At 26.3% G+C, this 15,241-nt stretch overlaps 1 protein-coding gene across 3 annotated transcripts in view; it reads right to left on the bottom strand.

Annotated features, from left to right (window-relative positions):
* The window catches only part of LOC129956471 (uncharacterized), a 34,011-nt gene extending 22,743 nt beyond the window's left edge, over positions 1-11,268 (bottom strand). For 2 of the 3 annotated variants that reach the window (XM_056068375.1, XM_056068373.1), the window contains exons 1-3: positions 11,173-11,268; positions 1,361-1,412; positions 382-434 (exon numbers count right to left, since the gene is read on the bottom strand). The gene's annotated coding sequence lies outside the window, so the exon portion shown is untranslated. Of the gene's footprint in view, positions 1-381; positions 435-1,360; positions 1,413-9,694; positions 9,755-11,172 lie in introns of all 3 variants that reach the window. The other variant, XM_056068374.1, reaches the window with a different exon arrangement.
* Between the last annotated feature and the right edge of the window lie 3,973 nt (positions 11,269-15,241).

The following is a 15,241-nucleotide window of genomic DNA, read 5'->3' as shown; positions in this document are numbered from 1 at the left end:
ATAATATTTCTTATATATATATATATATATATATATATATATATATATATATATATATATATATATATATATTTGTAAATTTTATATATTTTTATGTTTTATTTTGTTTTCAAAATCATCTAAACTACACAAACATATCATAATTGGCAATAAATGTTCATTAATTTATAGAATAAAATTATACATATGATTAATTTATTATCCTATTTCAAATAAGTAAATATACTTTTGATTCATATTAATAATTTCGAATGTTTAATAAAATAAATGGGACTTTATTTAGAATACTTGTTACTCTTTTAACCAAACATGTTAATTATTAAAAAGTTTTTCCAAGTTACAAAAGAAGATTCAGAAAATAAATATAGAATGTATAATTACCAAGAGGGTTCTTTTCTCAAAGGATGATGACGACAACAATAAATCAAAATAACCTGTTTAAAAAGAAAAGCGAGCTTTTTTAATATCTCAATATACAACTGGTTATATATAAATGTTTATTAAAAACATATAAATTTAATTATAAGAACTGTTTCTTTTTTAAATGGTATTAATTTTAAATACTTGTCACATGTTTTAGGAATGAACATCTTAAATTATATTTTAGGTACATACCTAATATTCTTCCATAATGTCATAAAATTTAGTACAGACATGCAACTATTTGTTTAAATTGGAATATAATAAATTTCAATTTGAGATTCTATTAAAAAAATATAGTTCCAAATTATTTAACATTTATTCCTGATATTTAAAGTATTAAAAAAGGCAACATAAAAATATGTCAAGCTCCACATGCCATTTTTCAACTCTCTATTACCCACCTGTTAATACCTCTGATAAAGACACAGAGGAAAAAACCAATAAAATCTTATTTATCTTTTATCACTTACATAAAAAGTTATCCTTCTTTGACCCCCCTCCCCCTTTTTTTTAAAATTTTACATATTTTCATAGTTGTTTTTTTTTTAATAGTGTTTCCAGAACGATGTAGTTAAAGCAAAATATTTCATACTTATTTTGACAAACATTAAAAGATTTATTTAAACTAGATATGCATGATATGATAATTTGCAATCTATGCTCTTTAAGTTAAAGAGCATAGATCATACAATAAATTTTTTATTATATAATTATATATATGATTTATTATAAAATCATATATATGATTCATTTAATATCCTATTCCAAGTAGTAAGTTAATATATTTGTGATTTATTTATTAACAATTCCTATATTTTATTAAAATAAATGTGAATTTATTTAGAATAGTCAATCTTATATCCAATTATATTGATCACAATCAGCTTTTCCAAATTCCAAAATAAAATTCAGAAAAAAATATAAATTGTATAATTACCAAAAAGTTCTATTCTAAAAGGTTGAAGATGATCAAAATGAATCAGAATAACCTGTTTAAAAAGAAATTGTTTTTTAAAAAAATATTTCAATAAATACAAGTGATTATAATATATGCATGTTTATTTAAAGCATATAAAAATAATAACATGAACAGTTTTTTAATGGCATTAACCACTAATTTTTCAGATATGTATCACATGCTTTAAGAATAAACATTTTTCATTATAGTTCAACTCTATACCTAATATTCCATAATGTCATAAAACTTAGTATACATGTAGCTATATGTTCTGATTAGAATATATAAAAATTTCATTTTGAGATTTTACAAAAGTAAATAATAGTTCAGAATTATTTCGCATTTATTGTAGATAATATACATTAAAAAGCAGCATAAAACGTCAAATTTTACATGCTTTTTTCCTCCCCCCCCATATCAACCTGGATCGATATTTAGAAAATAAGGTCACATTACATGAAGTGATTAATAATCTTTATATAAAACAATGAATTAAAACAAAAGCAATAAATTTAAATTGTTGCTTTTGATTAACAGAGCAATTAAAATGGACTTGAAATCTATTTTGATATTTTTATTTCAAACAGAGATTTTGCTTGAACTTGAAAATGTCTGTCTGAATTTTTGTTCAAAATGTTATTTGTAATTTAATTGAAACTAAGGGGAATTAAAAGTATTATTAATTATTGATCATGTAGTAGTATTTCTAACACTAAGGACACATTCATTAAGCACAGCCAAAGATTATACCTTGGTATGCATCTACTGATTTTTAAAAATTTATCAACAACAGAATTTCAAGAAATTAAATGGCATTTAGTTATCTTAACTACAATAGTGTATCTTTCCTATAATAAAGTTTGTATTCCCGAGCTAGTCAAAATTAATATTTTGAATAATATTTAATTATTATTATTATTTTTTGGAAATTCAATCTATTATTCATATTCTGAATAAATAATATTAGTCTGTAAAAGATATTGTTTCTGAATCAATTGCAGACAACAAACTTATTGTTCATAATATATTTAAGAAAATCAAGGATCATTTCAATCTTATTATTCCTTATGTACATATTTTGGGTTGCATGAATATCAGCAGAATCAAAGTAAGGACTTCATGCACTTACACATTTATCACGATTTTTAAGATTGAAGGAAAATTAATTAAATAAGCCATTCTTAATATTCTGCAAAACAACAGCTAAAAAAGAGTCCAAGATGAAGACAATAATTAAACAGGAAAATATTTAACAACTGCGCAAAGGACTAATATATTTTACAGATACAACATATGCAGTTTAGAGCATTGCTTTTCTTATTATCCAGTTTTGCATTAATCACGATTTATTCCTATCCACTGCAATATTTAAGAAAAAATTCCAATAATGTTGAAAGTATTTGATAGTATGTTTCCTACTCTGAATTTCCAACATATCAATTTTTCCTTACTGAGCTCAAATCAACAACAATGATCCAATCAATATGTCATAATTATACAATAATATTATATAGCTAAAGGAAGTAGTTTATTTTATCCTGACCCAAGATTCTACAGTAAGTTGTTTTGGAATGGTGTACTAATCAGAATATTAAAAAGTATTACTAATGGTGACATTTAAAGGTTTTTTTTTAACCTTGCTCTTCCTTTATATATAGCAGTACTGCGAGTCAAAAGTTTATAAAAAACAACTTTCTACAATTCAAAGGCTCATAAAAATTAGTGAGGGAAGATACTATGTGTCCACCACAAGAACACTTCCCACGGAATGCCTTTGTTTAAAGCAGTCGTTATAGGTTTCAGTAGGGAAGATCCAATTCGAATAAGAGGAATTGGACAAAAGTCTGAGAGTTTTTTTCTTTCTTGGAGCCAATTTGAGGTGATAAAAAAGCTGTAGATCATTCATCTTCTCGCTTTAGCTGCACAAGTCTTTATATTTGCTTAGCTAAATTCTTTTATATTTTATTAACCTTTTATTTGGCTAATATTAATTGCGTTTCATTATTTGTTAATTCAAAGGCTTATCAAAGAAATGTACCAGGTGATTTAAATTTCAAGAATCTTCAAAATCTATTGTGCCAAGTTATCGGAAGCACATTGTCGTTATGTGAAAAAACTTGTAAACATTTATTGGGAAAAGGATGGAATTTTAGAAGAGCTGATGGATTAACCGGTAATTAAAATGGGGAACAGTGGTTCGGATTCATTTTCAGAAATAATGGAATCTTGTGACGGAAACTTGTAAAATTAGATTATTATTTTTTTAAAAAGAAATTGCACAATTGTAACTTGATCTTTGGAACATAGTTTTAGCACTTTGAAATGAGAAAAATTTGCATCCTTTTAATCATAATATATTTACATGAATAAAAATTGAGTTTTATAATTGTTTCTTTGTTACATTTCAATTAGTTTAATCACAGCTTATAAAGGATTCTAGAATTTTATTTGACTTATTTCCTGCAACTATGCAATCTGTCTCTCATACATTTTTATTTTCTATTTTTTTTTATTAATGTGTTCTTTCTGATTTCTCCCATTCATGTTTGTGTCAACAGTCAAAAACTTTAACTCAACATTCTTTTGACAGTCCTTATTTTTTATATTCTCTTTCTAATCTTTTTTTAGGGGGGTCTGATTAATATTTTTACATTTTTAGGGCATATCTGACTAAAAATAAAGCATAAAATTATTTGGTTTGTCAATTACTAATAAATTAATTTTTTATAATTGTTATGACTAATAATTTAAAGTATAGAAAGTGAAGCAAAGGAAGAAACAATAGATACTAACATTTATAAATATTTTTACATACTTGAACCATTTCTCTTAAAAATTTGATATATTCACAATATGTTTTTCTAGAGTAAATGAATTGCTTTTAAAAAAATTTTTAAGTGCTTTTTTCCCCCCCCCATGTTTTTTTTTTTTTTTCACTTTTTTAAAACATGGATTTACTGTTCCTATTTGTGGCCAAAATGCAACAAATAATATCTGAAGTATGATGGATACTAACAAATAATGAATTCAGGCAAACTGTTACGAAATAAGCCAGCTACTAAAATGCCACTTGCTTTTATAACAAACTACAAATTTAACTGTTTGTTTCATTTACATTTAGCAAATGCTGTTTTCTAATCTAATTTGTCATGAATTTTTAATAATTTACATGAAGTGCCACAATATAATTATTAAGTACTTTTCATATGAATTTCAAATAAAATTAAGAACCTATGCTTTAAAAACACTTATATTTTTATATCATACTTTTTTTTTCTAAATAGAAAACTTATATTTAATGTCATAAACTGAAGTTTCATGAAATATTTGCAGTAAACCAGGAGCTAGATAACTTTTTAAGAGATTAAATAAGATCACCCTTTGTATAGACTGGTATATAGAATTGGAAAATACAAAAATCCATTTCAAGAACATATTTTTAAAAGGATAAACATTTGAAACTTTTTAAGCAAATTATACTTGGCTGTTTGCATTTGAAAAACTATTATTGATTTTGAATTATTTTTCTTTGAAGACTGTATTGAAGATTTTATTAAAGTAACTCCTTGAAGGAAAATTTGAACTTCATTATTTTTAGTGGATGTATTTAGATTAACTATTAAAATTATAACCTTTAATGAAACTTGACCAATAATTTCATGAATTTGTGGATATAACATATTTCTTAACCCCCCCCCCCCCATCATCTTGAGCAGTTATTAGAAATTCAAATTCTCAATTTGATTTATATTTTTCTTAATATATATATGTCAGGAATATTAGATATTTTCAAGATTCCGAGTATTCAAATAATTTTAAGATTAGACACATATTTTTGTATTGGTATTCAAAAATTAAATGTAATAATACCAAATATCGCCAAATCAGCATTAAATGTGATGATATAAGAAACTTGAAGGAACTTCTACAAACTTGTTTCTTTGTTATCTTCTTCAATAACTTGTTTCTTTAGTGATCACCGTAAATAAAGACATTTGGTGGGAAGTGTTCTTGTGGTGGACACACAGTAAATGAAAACTTTATTTTAGCATGCAAAGTAGCATATATAGACTCGATTAGACAGTCTTTTGAGATAGATAAACTGATTAACCAAGTTAATTGACATGATTAATTTAAATTTTTCCAATACAGCTATCAAGTTTTCTTTTTACTGAAGCGATCTGTCATAATAAAATTAATCACTCAGTTAAATTTTTTGAAATTCTGATGATAATTTCAAGAGTTATAGGATTTTGAAAAATGTGGCTTCCAATGTTAAATGAAACTTTTGACGATATCTTGGAAACTATTATATCTTTCTCAAAATTTTTTTCACTCACCTAAAGTAAATTATCATATTTCATTAAGTCATGAAATAAATTCTTAAATAACACAAATTTAATATTTAAATAATAAAAAAGTGAATTGTAACATAATAAAAATTTAACATGGGAGGAAATATAATTTTCCTCTAATCCTAAAATCCAAAAAATTGTGCCGATACTCCAAATATTTATTTCAAGATAGTCACAAAAATTGCAAAATTTCCATAGTCAATTTACAATGTCTACTTTTTTAAAGTAAAATATATTAAATTTATTTGTTTTTATAGATCTAATCTTAATGAAGCACGAACTTTAACAGTCATTATAATATTACAGTTAAATACCAAATTTATTTTCAAATCAGACAATTTTAATTTAACATAAATTCTGTTTTCTTTTTAAAAAATGCATGTTTTTTGTGTTTTTTTCCCCATACTCAGAGTCTTAATCTATAAAATTAGGAGACCAGATTGGCTACTGGGATGTTTAATTAATTTTTACTTTTTAGCAGCAGTTATCGTTTTCAAGTAAAAAAAATAGAAATCCAAGGAAATTCATACCATTTCTTACCATTCAGTAAATTAACACTAAAATAAGGAAATTAATTAGGATATTTATATACTTAATGGCTTAATGTTGAAAACTCATTCATATTTTTTTTTTAATTAAGTAGAGAATATTTTTAAATTATCCTTAAAATAATTACCTCAGAGTTTAAAAAAGAAAAAAAAAAGAAGAAGTCCTCTTTGCAATTGCATGTATGAAAAAACATTATTATCGAGCCCCTAATTCAAGATACTGTAGCATAATGTGCTTGGCTCAATTTGTTTGTATTTATTTGTCATGATTACACCAGCCATTGCACAACAGAAAGAAAGTCTGTCACTCAGTTATTCTTAGAGAAACTTACAATAGTAAACTTAATACATTATCTATCTGATTAACAATTTTTAAAGCCTAAAAATAAAACTCCATCCTTTTAATACACACTGATAATTTCATTGGCTTAAAATGTCCCTATGATATTCACATTTCTCCAAAACCTTTCTAAGAAAAGAAGAGAATAAAAAGAAAAAGAAACAAAAAGTTCCAATTAAACAACATATTTCAATTGTCATAAAAATTCAGATGTTAATTTCTTAGGGCAAGATCAACTAAAAAGACTAAATGATGAACTGATTTTAAAAGTCATGGAAGTTCTTCAATATTTAAATAAGGGGAGGAAAAAAAAGTTATATTTTGGAAAGGGGGGGGGAAAAAAAGCACTAATATTAAGGATAAATCCGAGTCATGTCATTTGCTCCTCCAAAATTCTGGGATAAAAATGCGACAAAGGTTTTATTTTTCTATTAACAAACAGGTATTTACTAAATATACGGTCCCCAGAGGCAGAATACACTTTCGAGGCAGAGTTTTCAGCAAATAAAACCAAGTATATATAAACTACAACAAATTTCAGAATGAAATTTTATACACTTATATTAATGAACTCGGTTAATAAGTTCGTCTATTTAAACAAATCCGTCCCTTTAATCTACTTCCATCGATGCCCAGTTTATGAAGATGCAATAATGAATAAAAAAGTTACAAACATCAAGAGTGTTTTTTTGTTGTTGATAATGACTGTACAAATATTACACATAAATGCCTTTTAACTTGCCACTTATGACATTGATGCATACATCATAGCTTTCAAAGAATGGTATAACGTGATAATTATAATCTTCGTTATGTTATTCAAGCATTTCAAATTCTATCCAGAAATACTGAAACAAAAATTTTTATAGAGATGAAGAACCAAACAGTTATTTTTTTTAATAAGAAATATTTTCACCATGAGCAATGCCAGGTATATCAGTTTATCAAGGAATATAAAGAAAATGTACAGCAATAAATTACAAAAAAAAAAAAAGAACATTTTAAAATAAAGTATAAAATACAGCTCTTTAAAGCAAATATAAAAATAATAATGCTTTATCTTACTTCAATAATCCTTAAATTAATCTCTTAACATCAACTTTCTCCTGAAACATGAAATTTAGTAAAATTCTTTTAAACTATTTTTGAAACATCAAGAGTAAAATGAGCATAGTGTAAAATTTCATCCCTATTGTTTAGAATCTGAGATAATTACTATCTAATATATTGACGTAAGTATATAATGGCAAATACTTAAGGAATTTAGGGGCAAACAGGCTTTTCCTACAAGCCTAATACAGAGATGCCTATGCAATATATTCTATTTATTATTTTGAACATTTAAATTTCAATTTTTTTTTTAGTTTAAGATAAACTGAAAAACAAAATTCATCCTGAGTAAAAAAATTTTTATTTCAATATTGGAAAGTTTGATTTGCAAACAATTATACATAATTTCTGGAAAAATAATTTGTGTAATGTTAAAATAAATTTTGTATAAAATGCAAGTATTTCTCAATAATTTGGGTATTTGCATTGCTTTAATTATATTGTTTGCCATATCCTTTCACAATTAATTATACGCCTTCAATTATAATTTTTTTAAATTCATTGTCAATATTAGTATTAGTCTCCCAGCTTTTTTCCTAAAACTGATCTAGATAGAGGTACATAAACAATGACAAAAGATCACCTTGTGTCTTTCTTGCAGTTAATGATTTTGTAAGCAATGAAAGCATTTACAACTGCCATATAGCAATAGTTGTGTTAATTTACATCTGGGAATAAAAAGAAAAATATATACTTGACATATCACATTTCTTTTTAAATTTATATGTTTTTTGTTGTTGTTGTTGCTTTGATTTGTTTTCAAACTTTTCAATTAATTTGCCATGACAATTAATTTGGAAAAATGAATTGCTTTAATTATATTGTTGAATGAATGCTTTAATTATATTATATATATATATATACATATATATATATACATACATACATACATACATACACCAGTCGATATACTCGGCATTGCTAGGGATAAAATATATTTCATACATACTTTTAACTTAGAAACTACATTTTTTATAAAATATTATAATATACAAAATTCCAACAAAAGAATACCAATAAATTTCTTAATTTCACAGCAATTAATATTAACATTTAATTTTCTAAGGAATTAATAACAATTAAAAGAAAAATTGCCCAAAAATTTTTATTAGTATAATTGAACAAGTTAAAATATTTAATTTTATGATAAGATGTTGTAATTTTCTTCAAAATAATTTCTTCTTATATGGGGAAAAAAAGGCACACTATTAATTAATTTCATATAGTTAAGAAGCCACTAATGCCATGGAATATCTGTTCCATTTGCTTCCAAGATCTCTGGCTGTTTGAGTGATTGACTTATGACTGCTTTTAAGCATTGTTAAATCACCATTTTGAAACAAATGAAAACCTATTAAAGACACATAATTAAAATAAAACAAAAAAAAATTTAATGTTGATAGCAGTTAAATTTAACATTAATTTTAATGTTTTTTTTAAATTTTGGAAAAAATTTATAACAACTGAAAGAAATATTGGGCAGAATAATAAAATTTCAAATTTTCAGACGATTTGAAAATATTTCTTCCATGAATGTTTAATTTTTGAAGTTTGAAAAGTTGACAGTATTCTTTATCTTGTTTTAAATTATAAGTGTACAAAAAGTGGCTGAATTTGATCCAGTTATTTAAGAGGTGGTGTAGAACATTATATATATTAATGATTGGATGAAAATTCCTTAATAATTTTAAACAAAAATATTAATTTGACAGTTTTCAACATCTACAATTTGATCGGATTAAATGGTTTCTACATTACCTGCAATATCCAGAATAAAAAGTAATGTTACCTTTATTCTGTGAATAAAATGGGTTGTTATATTTTTTGATGAAATGATATTAAATTGAGGTTGAACCGATACTATCATAATAAAAAATTGATTTCTTAAAAACAAGATATAAAAAAGCCTGAATTTTTTTAAAGCCACAATCTATCAACTTCGATATTGAATTTAACATACCACAAATCTACTGATTGGTGAAACTAATGAGCTTGATCAGAGATCATAATATGCTCCTACCTAAAAATATAATGAAATCTATAAATAAATCTCTGACCAAAAGCAATATTCAGTCAATATTTAAATAGATAAAATATATTCTCTATACCTGGCTGATTAATACATCAATCACACTAATGGATAGTTTATATAAAGAAATTCAAACAATTCATGAGTACGAAGGGCAGAGAGAAAGATGCTTCCTATAACAGCATTTTTACATAATTCTATATCATAGAAGACACACTATATAAAAGGAATACCTAGGCATCCAATTGAAAAATATTTTCTAATAAAACATGTATCTAACTTTCCTGAATAATATAATAAAGAACAGCTTCCATGTTTTAGACAATTATAAGAACAAGTACTCAAATGGCCTTACAAAAAAAATATATCAACAAGCCTGAAAATTTTTTGGCATATTCAAACTTTCTCTCTCTTCTCCCATCAAAGGCAGTTTATTGAAGTGAATGCAATATTGCTTTATTCAATATATTCAATTCCAGAATGAATTTGAATACCTTGAATTTTTTTCTCTATTCTGTACTATGCAACTATTTTAATATGTAGTTGAAATTGTGAATTCAACCTGAATAAATAAAAAAATATATATATTTTCTAAAATTAAAAAAAAAAAATTCTACAAATTAGAATTATTCTACCCTACAAAAAATCTAGTACCCGATTCTCCTTTTCTTTTTTACCATGAACTTTGCATAAGCTGGTAAATGTTTCGGGTTTTAGCTCACAAGAACCAATATTTTCCATATTATAGTTCCATATTGCAGATCATAACAACACTGCATTGGATATAATGTGTATATTCTAATATCAATGCTGTAATTATCTAAAATTCATAATTTTTGATATCAACATTGAATAGTTTCAGAAATAAAATAAAGAACTTCAGATATTCAGTACTGCGTATATACATATATATATATCTCACAAAATCGCTTAGAGGGTTATTTGAATATTTTAATTTGAAATGCTATAATTAAAAAAATCAGTGCATTATAATTTTTCTCAATTAATATTATAATAGAAAAACCTTTGGCTACTATTCTATGATGAATAAAATTAAATAATCATAATCTCATTTTTGTCACAATAGCACAAGAAAGAACACTTATAACATTAAAAACGGCTATTTAATTGAATAAAAAAAATATTGAATATAAAAAGAACCAGAAATTTTTTTAAACTATAAATTCAAAAGAATAAAAATCAACAACTTCTGCAAAGCTAAATGCATATTTAAAAAAATTATGGAATAAAAACTGACGCATTCATTCCCTGATGTGCTTAAACAAAATCGATGCGAATACGAGCAATCCGAATAAATGCAATGAATATAAATAATTTGTATAAAATAAATCCAATATTATAAAGGTTTAATTATTATAAAGGTATAAATATGAGACATGATAGCTTACTTGACCAAAAATGCTATCATGAAGCTGAAAACGGCTTCCATCTTTTGTATAAATATGACGGACCAATACCGAATCAAAATCAGAAGTACGCGCAGATGCCACTTTCGAATATTTTAAAATTTTGACAATTTCAGTAAGGGTAACTGTCTTTGAATATCTGTTGATTCAACGAAACTTTTATTTTATATTTATTCTAAACATTGTCGAATTAAGCAATCAATTTGAACATAAAAAATAAAATAAAAGGACACTAATGGAAAAACAGATATTATGTTGCTTACTTCTAATAAATTCAAGTCATACTAGAGCTGCCCATTATTTATTTATTTTTTTCAAATTTTGGCACAAGGTACAAATAAAGAGGGAATAAATAAAATAATGCAAAATTCCACATTTCCATACTCATATTATTAAAGTAAATCATCAATATACAGCCATTCTACAAAATTATTCCTAGGAATATTCTAACATTTCACGAAATAATTTAGCATAGAATTTCTCTTATATCAAGCTTAAGAAAAAAAATAAATAAAAGTTGAATTTTTGGCAGGCATAACTCAAAATTGCAATCCTTCTTTTAAAGCTAGTTTGATTACCATTTTAAAACGACACGAGTGTCATTTTTGTAATTTCAATTAGAAACTAGATAATTAGAAGATTCTGAGCTTGCATCACCTGCTCTTATCCTCTATACCATATCAGTCCGGAACAGAGATGCATAATCCACGATTTTTTGAATAACAAATAATTTTGCTATTGTTATTTTTAAATATTTGTTCCAAATATCTGTTATTCAATCATATTATTAAATAAAAATTATTACTTAATATTAAATATAAAATTTATTAATTGTAATTAATACTTAATTTACTAATTTAAGTAACGTGTGATTGAATTAATTTAACTATTCCAGATTACTTCTGAAATTTGATTTTTTTTCAAAAATATTTTTTTAATTTCTTTATTAGAGTAAACCATTTTCTGAAAAATTTGAATTAAATATATATGTCATTTCTTTAAATTGTTTACTTTAGTTCTATATTCTACCAATAGATGGCGCCAGCAGTAAACGGAATATCGAGTCCCAAGCAATTAAGAACGATTTGTATGGCATAGTGCATCATCAAATGCGAATATCGGAAAGTCAAGGTTACTCTCATGAAGTGCAGTGGCGACTTCCCACTTTCCAGTGAAATCACCGCTCCGATAAATTTCAGTGATATCGTATCGATTGTTACTTTCTATCGTGATCCAAAACCTGTAATCGAAATATCAACAGCAAGATCGTATCAAGGATTTCAATCACACCCCTCTTTGAAAAGTATTGATCACTGGTATTTGTGACTTCATGATACTGGTTAAGTAATAACCGCTCGTAAAATATTCGTCATCCCTAATTGGGAAAGCCTCTGATCCAGGATAAATCCCTATTAAACACTCAAATTTAGGGCTGATGAATATTTTACGAACTGTTATTATGTAACCAATATCAAAAAGTTACAAATACCAGAGAGGTGTGATTCAAATCCTTCCTATGAATATACTAGTGATATTTCGATTACAGGACCTGGATCACGATCGAAAGTAACAATATATACGATCTGTCCAATAAGAGCTACAGAAGAAGCACTCAGTCATGCACAGGGAAAGTTCTTTAAAAGCCCCGTTCTGACGGTCCTTTCGATATGGTCGTTAATTTGCCGTCTGACCCATTGTAGGACCACTCTTGCCTGTGGATGTCGATTAGGAGTTTCTCGCAAACTGTCGGTAAAATGAACTGACATCAAAGAACCCCGGAAAATCACAAGTGATGAGAAAGAGGGCAAAATGCACTGGATTCAAGGCGCGCAAGTTCCAGAAAAAGACCTCCAAACAAATTCCATATATGATATCCCCTAAATGGATATAAACGCCATAATTACTGCCATACATTTAATATTCTTCCATTGAAACGATTTGATATTCACATAATTAAATTGTCCGTGCATGATTAGCGTGAGTAGGGCACCGGAAGATGCGATATTTGTTATTCTCAAAACTATAATTTTTAGGAGTTAAAAAAAACTTAATACTAAAAATAATATATTATTTCGCTAGTATAAATAATAATTATATATAATAACATTAATAATTTTATGTTTAAAAATAAATCTATAATTTGAAAATACTATTCAACAAAATCATGAAAGGTTTTAAAAATCGTAATTTGTAAAAATCTCATTCAACTCTTGTACATTTTTACTTTTTATTCAGGTAATCTAACAGAAATCCCAATGAATCTCAGTTAATTCATATAATTTCCAAAAAAAAAAAATCTTAGCAGCTCCTGATTACCTTTAATTGTATTTTTTTAATCATGTGAGAGCATGGTGCTGTTTTGGTTTGAGATTCTTGAAGTCACAAAATGCACAAGCAGAAAACTGGAGATTTATCGCTTTTGAGACATCAATTTTTAGCTTTTAGGGTCATTAGAAAATAATAAAGAAGGTTGTCACATTTAATATAGTTTCACATGTAATATAGATTGTTTTTATTCTATTTATTTTAATTTCCTTTCCTGTCATTTTCTAACATGAACTCATTTTAAATAAATAAAGAACGAGCTATAACATTTTATTAAAAATCAGGTGCTTTCAAAGCAGTATTAATATCAAAGAATGCATAGGGTTGTGTCATCATTTCAAATAAAGCACATAAAAAATACAGTATACAAATCAGCATAGACCAAGTTTTTTTTTTTTTTTTTTCTTTTATAGTTGTTTAGCCGATTAAAAAATCAACAACATAAACAAATTTTGTGCTAGAGTATTGTGAGCAAAAGTTTTATGGATTTCATTTTATTAAGTAAAATATATCATTTTTAAAACCATAATATTTTTAATGAATGAAATATTAAAAATCTACCGTCCCGAAAGTGATTTTTAATTCAATATTTTATTAATACACCCTGCTTTAACATTTACCATTTAGAAATTGTTTCAATTGAGAGTAAAGAATCCGATTTTTTTTTTTTTTTTTTTTTGGAAATTTCAGTGGAAGAATGGAAGGGATCTAAATTGCCTACAGGTATTTATTAGGTTTAGTTCGACCCTGGCTTTCAAATTTTTTCATGTTAAATAATATCTAATGATTATATCAAAATTAACAGATTTGTTGTTATAGCATCTTAAATAAATAATTTGAATCATTTGGCTAACTTCACTTCAAAGTAGCAAATCGTTATATAATGTTACAAATTTGTAATGTTGCTTTCCAATGCAATTAGTTCTATCGTAGTAAAGACAGTTTTAGAATCAGCTCTATTGAATGCCGGGTAAATTAACCCCGGGATTGGCCACTAAATGGATGATACTAGAATCTTCAAGAATTATGGCGATAGGACCAATAGAGAAGCCAAGATGTGCTTGATTGTTCGAGAACCTTCTGTAACCATAAAACAATAAAAGACCGGTAGGCCAAGCCAAAGACAGTACTACAGAGTTGCCTAACGAATTAGTTGGATCAGTTCAGCGAAGCGCACGCATTGAATGGAGCTCAAGCGATTGAGCTTCGCGTCAAATCTTTAAGAAGCATCGAATCGTGTGTGGAATAGCCATAGTAGTGAGTCGGCAGCTGGATACAGCTAAAATGACGAGACAGTGGAGAATAGCAAAAACCGTAAAGAACAGATACGTAGATTCCCTCCTCCTGCCGAGTTCTGTCTGGCCCCTTTGTGTGCTGTGGTTAGCTACCGGTTACTACTTTTGTACTACTGTGTATTGCTGTGTGCATACACGGCTGTATATATGTGTTAATAAATGTTATCATTTATTATTGAAGCTGGATGACTGTGTATTACACCATAGACTGACTACAAAGCGAACATATTGACTTTGCGGAATTAGTGGAACTGATTTCTGTAACAATATATAATCATTTATATTGTTCATTAAGGCTCCAGTCATTTCATAATTATTATTTGGTTTACATAGTCATATTAGGATTACATTCAAATTGTGCAATTCTAATTAAAAATAAAAATCATACAGATACATTTTCATCATTTATTTTCTTTTGACAAATGGATTTA

The sequence above is a fragment of the Argiope bruennichi genome, chromosome 11 (genome assembly GCF_947563725.1).
Source record: "Argiope bruennichi chromosome 11, qqArgBrue1.1, whole genome shotgun sequence".
In the NCBI taxonomy this organism is placed as follows: Eukaryota; Metazoa; Arthropoda; class Arachnida; order Araneae; family Araneidae; genus Argiope; species Argiope bruennichi.
Note: the sequence above shows the minus strand (reverse complement) of the source record. Positions and strands in the feature narration are given on the sequence as shown.